Source organism: Molossus molossus, unplaced genomic scaffold, assembly GCF_014108415.1.
Source record: "Molossus molossus isolate mMolMol1 unplaced genomic scaffold, mMolMol1.p scaffold_m16_p_9, whole genome shotgun sequence".
Lineage (NCBI taxonomy): Eukaryota > Metazoa > Chordata > Mammalia > Chiroptera > Molossidae > Molossus > Molossus molossus.
The window spans coordinates 21,291,234-21,302,172 of NW_023425403.1; the positions used below are offsets into that span (position 1 = coordinate 21,291,234).

Consider the following 10,939-nt stretch of genomic DNA (forward strand, 5'->3'; position numbering starts at 1 on the left):
GGAAGGAAGGAAGGAGTGGGTGTGCTCTAGGGAAAGCAAGTACTGGGTAACCTTGTCTTAAGGGTTTTTATCTGTTTCCTTTATTTTCTAAAAGTATTATAACTGTATTGAAATGAAAAGACAGTATTCAAAACAATGTACCAAAAGTGAATTAAGTCCCCTGTTCAATACTGTACACATAATGCAGAAATCAGTGTATTTTTCTAAAGCATGTTTTAACTTTCATTTAGTTCAGACTAAAATATAAGCTTTAAATAGTTCAAGTAATAACTCAACGGTTTAAACTGTAAACAGCTTGTTTAACTGTTATGTTATGAGGACATTGCAGTAATGTACCTCTGTTAGTGAGCACCTTCTCTTTTGTGCCTAACTATGCAAGACAAGCACATCGAAGCTGTGACAGAGGAACACGAGCTGTGGGTCTCGGTGAATCGAAGTGAAGCAGCCTGATGTAAGATTTAAAAGTAAAATGATGCTGATGTGACCTCTGGTATTAAGACTTCTTGTGCTCTTGGTCTGAAGTGTTTTACTTAAAAAGCAACCCACCCCCAGGAAATACTGAGTAGGAACCAGTAACACAAGGCCAGCTTGTGTTGTAGTTGTTTATTAATGGTGTAAAAACAAACCCCAAAACACACATACCCACACAATAACTCTCAATTGGATAGATGAGTGTTTTATTATTGCTTAAAAGTGCCATTTAAACACCGATGAACAATTTGCTTTTCGAGTCCACCGTGTCCCACTCTGTAAGGCCCGTGCTGACAATGGGCCGTTTCAGTGGGTGTAACAGCAGCAATTGGAAGAAACATTTCTTATTATTTTCTCATTTTTCAAGATTTGAGACATGTACAAGTAAAAATATGTTTGCCAAATAAACTGCTAGTCCTGCCCTCAGTGAAACGGGAAGTAAAAGCTGTAAGTATTTAGGTCTTGGGACAACTTTTAAACGAGGTAGGTACAGCCACAGTAAGAACACACACCCAGTCCCCCATGGAAAAGACTGCTTGCAAAAATAAATGACATATAACAGACCGAAGAGCCAGAAATCTTCAAACTTGCTAACTAAAAATAATTTTTTTATGATTCTGATCTAAATACTGTTTTTTCTCTGTTTGCTCACTTTTCTCCAGCGTGAGTTTTTATCATTCTGAATGCATATTACTCTAAGCCAGTAACTAACTGGTCAACCTGCTACCATGGTCTATGGCAATACCATGAGTTTATATATAGGTACATAAAATTTCCCCATCCTGTCCTCTCTGCATCATCTTTATAGACTTGGATAGACTTTTCTTCAAGGCTAAAAAAAATTCAGGATTCTCAGCATATCACCCCCTCTCAACCTCTCTCACCTTTCTCTTTACAGAGTTCAACAATTTATTCTACAACCTGAAACATTTTCCCATGAACCTCAGTCAAACCGGAAAATTGCTTGAGAACCTTTTGATCCCATTGAACCTATGCTGAACCGTGACCCCAGAGTCTACAGAGAAACTACACAGGACAAGTGTTTAGCTTCATGTGGCCATTCAGATCCACTCTGGTTTCTGAGTTAAGCTTTTCTTTTCTTTTTTATCCTCACCTGAGGATATTTTTTCCATTTTTTGTACAGATAGAGAGGGAGGGAGAGAGAGGAAGGGAGAGAGAGAGAGAAACATCGACGTGAAGGGACACATCGAGTGGCTGCCACCCGCACGACCAACCAGGGCCGGGGACAAACTGCAACTGAAATACGTGCCCTTAGCGGGAACCGAACCCGGGTCTCTCCGGACCGCAGGCCGACGCTCTAACCGCTGAGCCAAACCGGCCAGGGCTGAGTTAAGCTTTTCTGTGGCTGAACCCACACTGCAGTCAGCAGGGAATGGCTGCATTTGGGTGCTTACGTTTGCTTCTTCTACTTCCCTAAAAGTTTTTTCATATTTGTCCAGGTACAGCGGTCTCTCAGGTAGTAGGTAACAGTGTGTTGAACTAACCTTCTCCCCATTTTCAGTAACAGGCAGACTGTAGGGAACCCTACTGGCACATCCTTCGCTGTTCTGTCTTTGCAGAGCTTTGCTGCTGACATACTTGGGTTCAGGGGCAAAGCTCTGTGTGGGGGGCATGATCCCCTGAGGTAAGATGGAAGGCTTTTAGGACTTGGTGTGCAGGAGTTACTCTGTGACAAAGGTTCTCTTGGCGCTACTTTGGGAGGCCTGTCTTCATCAGTGTAGATGCTGGAAGTAACCTCTTTCGACCTCCTTCTGTAATCTGGCTTCACGGCCTAGGAGATATGGGGAACCTGGGGAGGGCCTCAGGTTTGTCTTCATTGGAGTTTGGAGAAGCTCTGTGTAGTACCTGGATATCTTTATGGCTGGCTTGTTAAAGGATCCAGCTGGTCCTGAATGAGACCTTAATCTTCTGTGGGTTTGAGGCAGAGGAGGGTCTGAATGCTGTCCACCTGTGTTTCAGTCAGGTGCTTAGCTGAGATCCTCGACAGAAAGAGCTGGGGTGTTGAAATAGGTGTAGCTGATCTATTCACACTTATGAAAGCTCCACCTGCCAGGAACGTTGTACTTGAACTCAGAAGGTGTGCAGTCTTCCAAAAGCAAGTCTGTGTCGGAGCAGGTGAAAAACTGCACCTCTCAGCCCGTGTAGTCCAGAGAGGCTTTCGAGGTGGGTAGCTAGGAAAGGGGCCTGGAGTCCAGCTCACAGAGCCCCACACAGGGGAGAGGGGACAGGCAGTTTTTCATGGGTGTGGGTGGAGGGGTGGGAGCACACACCCCCTTTACTGAGAGTTTCTTAAAACCACATACAACTTGATCCTCGTAGTGGGGTCCCAAGCTTTCACTTGGGGAAATAATATGAGGGAGCATATGAATATGAGGGAGAATAGGAGGAAAAGAATATGAACTTCTAAGAGGGCCCTGCTCTGCAAAGCAGTGCCCATTCTTTAGCGTAGATGCCAAGTCTTGGCCAAGAGTCATCAGGTGTGCCTGAGCAGTAGCCTTCAGAATGTAGGCCATGGCTACTGGGTCAATGTTTAAAAAATTATTTCCAAACTCCCTGTGACTGCCCTAGCAGGTGTTCAAGTTCACTATGGCCTGGCCATCATGCAGAAACCCAGTTTTCAATGGGACTTGAATCTCCTGAGCAGTGACTTCTGCAGTTGGCCTGTCTCACACTGGGATCCTAGGACTTTGTCAGTCAGCCAGCACCTTTGGGTCCCGCTGAAGCTAGGGCTACCCCAAGTGCCCTCGCATGCATGTCTGTTCAGGCTGGCTCAGTGCTAAGTACTGGGGCCGGACACTGCCCAGGTGCCTTGCCACTCACAACCCAGCCACCCAGCCGGCTTGCTCCTGGATGGTGCTCTCTGCTTGCACTGGGGGCCCTTATCTGTTTTCTAAAGGGGGGAATTTTAAGGGAGGTGTTAGGAAGATCTCAATAGAATATTCATCAGCTTTCTGGGTATGTTGTTTAATATGCTGATTCATCAAAAATGAGCATATAGAGGGGTCAGGGTCATTCTCTTGTGACTTTCACCTTCAAAGAATGTCACGAAGAGGGGCCCGGACCCAGGCAGTTCTGCCCCCCAGCTGGTCTGGAATGTGTAAACCATTTGCTATTAAGTGTCCTTGGTTAGGGAAGATGAGACCTTGTGCTTTATTAGCTGACTGTAATTTGTTCCTCCATTTAACTATCTGTCTCAGTTTCCCCATTCCACTTGCCAAAGAATTTTTCTAGCTGTCTCATTAATTCCAATATCACTTAAGTGGTGAGTGCTGTTGTAATGAATACCTGTATGTGTGACATTGGGTGGTGAGAAAATTGATCACAAGCAGAAACTTATGCAGTGCCAATGTTTCTGGTATAACCATTAGCCTGAGAACACTTAAAGTCAAATCTTATGCTTACTGAGCCTCTAGATCCAGGGTGTGAGGTTGAAAAACATTATCTTAGGCCCTGGCCGGGTGGTTCAGTTGGTTGGAGTGTCATCTCTTACACCAAAATGTATAGGGTTCAATCCCAGGTAAGGGTGCCTACAGGAAGCAACCTATCCATGTTTCTCTCTTACATCAATGTTTTTCTCTCTCTCTTCTTCCCCCTCTCTCAAAAAAATCAATATAAACATATCCTCTGGTGAGGATTTAAAAAAATAGAAAAGCAGTATCTTAGGAATGTGCATTGGTTGTTATTTGCTGCCATTAGCAAGATATTGTAAGAAAGAGATGATCGCAGGAAAGATTGGCTGGTTTGGAAGGAGATATCAAAGGGAATAGAGAAAATTCAGAAATCAAAGACCTTAGATGTCTGAAAAAATTTTACTCTGCTGGACCTCAAAACAGTAAAAGATAAGACAGAAATGCTTTGAGTACCTGAGATCCATTAAAGATCAGCCTTAGGTAAAGATTCTTTCAGTAATAGCCATCATTTGCATATCTAAAAACTCACTAATGTGCTATGCTAAATTTAACTAAATTGATTATTAACCTTGAGATAACTTTAGTGATTTAAAGAACTGCCAGAAGCTATAAATTTGAATTTTATAAAAACATGTTCTGGATCAAATTCTTAGGCAGAGTCCCCAGTCTGAGTGGAGCAACCATAGTGGTGGTTAGAGGTGGTGATAGTGGTGACGTTTTCCCATGTGGAGGAAGAAGAAACTTTCCTTTACTCAAAGTTCTCTTGGCTGGTCTAATGATTAAATCCACACGGGACATTAACCAGAGAAAATAACCAAATTTAATTACATTAGTATGCAGGGTAACCCCAAATACATGAGAAAGTCAGAGACCCCCCACATACATGAGAGGTTCAAAGACAGCTAAAACGAGGTATATATGACACTCTGAGCTAAGGATGAGGTAAGGTACCTTGGGGCTTCAGAGGGGAGGGAGGTTATTCAGGACAAAAAGGAGAGCAGATGTTCAGTAATTAGTTGTTTGTGCTGCCCTATAGATCGGTCGTAGAAGGTTATTTCTGGTGATAACTCTTATTACGGGAGAGGTAAAAGTTTCCTGTGGGCCTGCAGGGTCTTAAATGCCTTCAGCTAAAAACAACTCACATGCCAAAGTGGCAAGTTTTGGGGAGGCCTGTTCTGGACTCCTATATACCCACTTAACCAAAATAATAGATGTTAAGCACACAATTATTGAGCACTTCCTACAACAATGGTGTTGGGGTGTGTCAGCTGTACTGAGACCCAAATCGGGTGTACAAAAGCAAAAGTAACACAGAGAGCTACAATGCAAAGTAAAACATCAAAAGCTGCCAGAAGAGAAGGAGAAAATGTAATAGGATTTTAGAATTTAAAACAACTGCCAGCTAGAACACTGATGGAAGACTCGTGTCAGGCAAAGTATTTGACCTGGGCTTCAAAGGGCTAGTGGGACTTTGATGTGTAGAAAGAGTGGTGGACAAGGCCATTGTAGGTGAATAGAAAGCATAATTAAAGGCATAAAGTGGGAAAGTGTCCTCTTGGGCTGACATGTATTTAGGTGAGTAATAGTTAGAAGATATGCCAGAGATTTGAGGACTGTGGATTTGACACTAAGAATATGACATTTAGGTATTAGTTAATGTGGGCACTTTCAAATACTATCAGCAAATACTATGTGTTTAGAACTATAGCAACAGAATATAACATCATTTGGAGAGGGAATGAAATGGAGAAAGAAGACCAGTTTGCACATCATCACAATAGTCTTGGCAGTGGGAAGGGAAAAGATGGACAGGTGCATCACAGGAGAAATTTAACAGGATCAGGGACATGCCTAAATATGGAAGACAGAGGATAGGTTCAAGATGTAGAAGAACTTATAAGCCTTGATTTCTCTGTCTGAGAGTAAGTCTGTCTAGACTTATGGCAATGTAAGAGTACATTATATTTTATAAGAATTTTGTGAATCCAGCCCTGGCCAGTTTGGCTCAGCGGTTAGAGTGTTGGCCTGTGGTCCTGAGAGACCCGGGTTCGGTTCCCACTAAGGGCATGTACCTCGGTTGCAGTTTGTCCCCGGACCTGGTTGGTAGTGTGGGTGGCAGCCACTCGATGTGTCCCTTTCACATCGATGTTTCTCTCTCTCTCTCTTCCTCTCTCTCCCTCCTACTCTATCTGTACAAAAAATGGAAAAATGTCCTCGGGTGAGGATGAAAAAAAAGAAAAAAAAAAAAAGAATTTTGTGAATCCAAAACCCTGAACCGGTCATTATTTTTCTTAGTTAAACTAAGGAATGAAATGTTTTAAAAAAATTTACGAACAGTTGCCCACGGAGGCACTATAAATAAGGGCAAGCATCTCTTAAAATTAAGTGTATTTTGCTGTCTTAGTATAAAAGTCTCTATCTAAGTTTAATGATAGTCAGACTTGTAAGTACATCTAATTAACCACCTAAATTTCTCAGTCATGGTTGCTCTCTAGGGGATTATGATTGTTCACTTTAAAACTACTCAACCATTAGAACGTTAATTTTGTCATAAGAAAGACCTGGGTAGGTTTGAGTGCATACTCTGGGAACTGCTGTCTTTGAGGCACCCTGACAAGTTACTTTACCTCTCAGAACCTCAGTTTTCCAGCATGTATGCGAAAATAATAATAATATCTAGCCTGAAGAGTTGGGATGAGTGAATGAGTTAAGGCATTGAAAGTGCTCAGAATGTAGCAAACACTCAATACATGTCATTGTTGTTGAAACTACTTGTGCTACTGCTGTAGGCTTTTTGGCTCATGTCTAATGTAAGTGCCTGAACAAGTCCTAGGGAGATCACTTTGTGCAACTTGGAGGTCATAGAAACACAATTATACAACATAGAAGATGAGATTAAGTCCTACATAATGAAGTCTGGGGTTAACCATCACCTTGTGTGGCCTTTAGCAAGTAATTTCATTTCTGTGAGCTTCATTGGTAAAGTGAGAGGTTCTTGTGATATGATTTCTAAGGTCCTTTCCAGCTCTGTTTTTATATGACGATGTTCACTGGACTCACTTCTGTATGGGGGCAGGAACCGTGACTTTTATTTACCAATTATTCCTAAAACTTAGCATAGGACGTAGTACTTAGTAGGTCCTCAATAAATATCTGTTGCATATAAATATCAATGTAGTCCATCTAATGAAGGGACCCATGGACTGGGTTATTATTTTTGCTACAAAGTGGATTTTTATGACTTAGGCTTATGTCTTATGGTTTCTCTCTTCCTCTTTATAAAAGGGGAGGAGGTAATGGTTCCAATCAAAACCACAGAGCAGGCATTGAGAATTAATCTATTACAGTTGAGTCTTTGAGTGTAAATACTACACCAAGATCAATTACAATCAAGAGTATTTTTCAGATAAGGATTATGAGATTGGAAGTTAATGGTGTTTACATATGAGCATATATTCATAAACATAACAACTTAATACTTGAAAACTTAAAACTTGAAAGAATGTTTATTAACACACGACAGTATTGTCAATGTTTGGTGGCAGAAGGAGATTTTATGCTTTTGTGTAAGGTGAAAGCTAGCAGGAAAGGACATTAAATACAGTAAGTGAGGAAGAGGGAAGTGGTCAAGAGGAAGCTTAGAGGGGGCACTTAGAAGACCAGACTACAGGCAGAAACAGAGGGAACAGAAGCCCTTGCCACTAGGGAATTACTTGAAATACTTGATATGGGTCTGGGTTTTTTGTGATCACAAAGGGCAGGATCTTGAATCTTTTTTTTTTGGAAGAGCAAGGTGGTCAGTGATCCCAAAATGCTGGAGGAGGTGAGGCATACAAACTATGCTACCTGTCTATGAAACTAATACAGTAAACCTTCACTGATGGACAACTATCCTAGTTTGAATACTTAACACTGCAAAGTAGGAATTTCTATGTCCATCTTACGATCAGAAAACTGTAATTCTAAGAGTTGAATGACTACATTTATTTTAAAAAGCAAAGGACTTAATTGTGAGCTTAATTCTGTTTTGTCCGTTGCCAGTTCCTAAAATATTCTCATTACAGTACGTTGTGGGTCTTCTTAGGTTCCGTTCGTTCTGACAGTGCAGCTTTACTGTGGAAAAGTCATGAATTACATCTAATTTCAGTTTTTCAATATCTAACACTATAATCAGGAATAATGACCAATGATAAGATTGAAGATACTGTAGCTCCACGAAATGTCAGATAATATATTGTTGTTGAGCAATCTTTTAACAGAGCTTAGAACTATTTTTCCTTATATATACCATTATTCCTTACATAGGGATTATATTTAGTGTTAACTTTTTAACTTAGATCTTTGTGCCCTTGCTAGAAAAAGTTTGAGGGATAGAATTTAAAATGTGGAAAATTTTTGATAATTTTTTATGAATAAAAGGGAACAGAATATTTGAAATAAGTATAATCGCAAAAATCTATGACTTTTGTTCCTAATTCAAACAAAAATTTCATAAACCAAGTGTGACTAGAAATATATACCTGTGCCCAACTTCAATATTTTTTCCTGTACTTGGACATGAACACTCCATTTTACTTATGAAAGTTTTGGATTTGTTTTTTGAGGCTAGTAGCCTCTTTCATGATGACTGCCTGACCAATCGAGCACAGAAATAATGTCCTCAATACTGTTAATTGAGGTGCACTCAGGGACTAGCAGGGCAATTAAAATGCTTCTCTCTCATTTTGAGGGTGAAGCATGCTGACTGCATTTCTAATTAGCCAATTAAAGGTGCATTCTTCTCATTGACCATTTTAAGCTCACTAGGAACTGTGTTTCCAAATGCTGAATGAGAAATGAGTTCAACCCCATAGTTTCTGTATTCTCCTACTGTACCTTTAAGGTCAATTTGTTTTCTAAGTTCTCATTTAAATAAAATGTGGGTAAAGAGTTAAACATTTTTCAAACATAAGTCATAAAAAAAAAAAAAAGATACAAATAAATATTTTGCTTCTAGATGAGAAAGATATATTTTAGTTTGAAAGAGAAGAATCTGTGTAAGAAAATACTGACAGATCTCACAAAACAAGTTTTATTCATTTATTTTCTCTCAGTCTTTCTCTCTCCCTCCCTCTCCCTCTCCATGTCCCTTCCTCTGTCCCACCCAGTACTCCCATTATGTGCATGTTGGTGTGCTTCAAGGTGCATTACAGATCTATGCACCTCTCTTAGTTTCCTTTGTTTCTTTTTCTTTTTTTGGATTATTTCTACTGATTTATCTTCAACTTTGCCGATTCTTTCTTCTGTTAGTTCAAATATACTGTTGAGCTCTAGTGATTAAAAAAATTTTTTTTTATTATATTTTTCAATCCAGGTTATCTATCTGGTTCTTTTAAAAAGTTTCTATGTTTTGTCCTGGCCGGTTTGGCTCAGCGGTTAGAGCATTGACCTGCAGTCCAGAGAGACCCAGGTTCAGTTCCTGCTAAGGGCACGTACCTCGGTTGCAGTTTGTTCTTGGCCCTGGTTGGTCGTGTGGGTGGCAGCCACTCAATGTGTCCCTTTCACGTCGATGTCTCTCTCTCTCTCTCTCTCTCTCTCTCTCTCTCTCTCTCTCTCCCTCCCTCCTACTCTGAATAAAAAATGGAAAAATGTCCTCGGGTGAGGATAAAAAAAGTTTCTATCTCTTTACTGTTATTCTCTATTTAATAATGTATTGTATTAATAATACAGCTTTCATTACTTCTTTAAGCATGGTTTTCTTTAGTTCTTTGAACATATTTATAATGGTTACTTTAAATCTGTTCAATCTGACATCTAGGGCCCTCACAGGCAATTTGTGTTGTTTGCCTCTTTTCTGTTTGTGGGTCACACTTTCCTGTTTCTTTGCATATCTCATAATTTTTTGTTGTTTAGAATTGGACATTTTTATTAACATGGTGTGACATCTGGACACTGATTTTTCTTCCATTTTTGGAGCTTGGTTTTTTTTTAATCCTTACCCAAGGATATTTTCCCATTTATCTTAAGATAGAGTAGGAGGGGGAGAGAGAGAAAAAAAAGTTGTGAGAGACTCATCGGCTAGTTGCCTCCCACATGACCCCTACCAGCGTTGGGGACTAAACTGCTACTGAGGTACGTGCTCTTGCCTGAAATCGAACCCATGACTCTTTGGTCTGCAGGCTGATGCTCTAATTGCTGAGCTCAACTGGCCAGGGTGAATGTGGTTTTGTTCTTGTTAGCTCATTTGTTATGTGACTTGGCTAGACTCTTTTCGTGGTATCTGTTTTCCTCATAGGGTGAAGCCTCTGATATTGCCCGTAAGAGAGGCTCATCCTTGGGCATGGGCACACTCGTCCTGGATGACAGTGGCTTTTATCAGGGCTCTCTTTACCTTTCTGCTTTCCTGATTTCTCTGTTAATCTATCTATTTTGGTTGGTGTCACACCCAGCTGTTAGGCTCCACTAATTTATAGCTGATACTTTACTGTTTCAGTCAGTGTCCTAGGGCTTGACTGGCTCTACCATCTGATCCAATTAAATGTGCAATAGGGTATTTTTTGAGGCCAGACTTGAGTTTGTTTTGTCCCCAAGGCCACTCTTCTTACCTATGTCTTTCTCAAGTGCTCTGTGGTAAACGACCTGACCTACAGGTTTGTTGCTCCTGTAGAAATGTAAACCTTCTTTTAATTGCTTATTACCCAAATAGTCACTGTTTTTGAGACCCATAGGCTTGAACTCCCCTCACTCTGCTTTAAATAGTGTCAGCTAATTTGAGGATGGCTTCTGGCTTCTCTGTTCTTGTTGGCTGCCTATGTCCCTGAGAAAATTCTCTAAGTCATTGGTCTAGAGCTGGGAGCAGGAACAGTGCTGTGCCACCCACATCATGAGCAGGGTGCTGGTAGGGCACTATCCTCCGGTCTTCTTTTCTGGCTTGTGCTCTATGGATGAGCTGGGCTGAGGGTGATTGAGGACCCAGTGTTCTTGGCCTGCCAAGTCTGTGAGTGGGAGTGAGGGCTGCGTGGGGGGAGGGAGTCCCCCCTCCCTGCCCCCTGTCCTTG

General features: G+C 41.0%; 1 pseudogene; it reads right to left on the reverse strand.

Moving 5' to 3' along the window:
• Positions 1–1,486: 1,486 nt before the first annotated feature.
• On the reverse strand, positions 1,487–10,607 carry LOC118623035 (annotated as a pseudogene).
• Between the last annotated feature and the right edge of the window lie 332 nt (positions 10,608–10,939).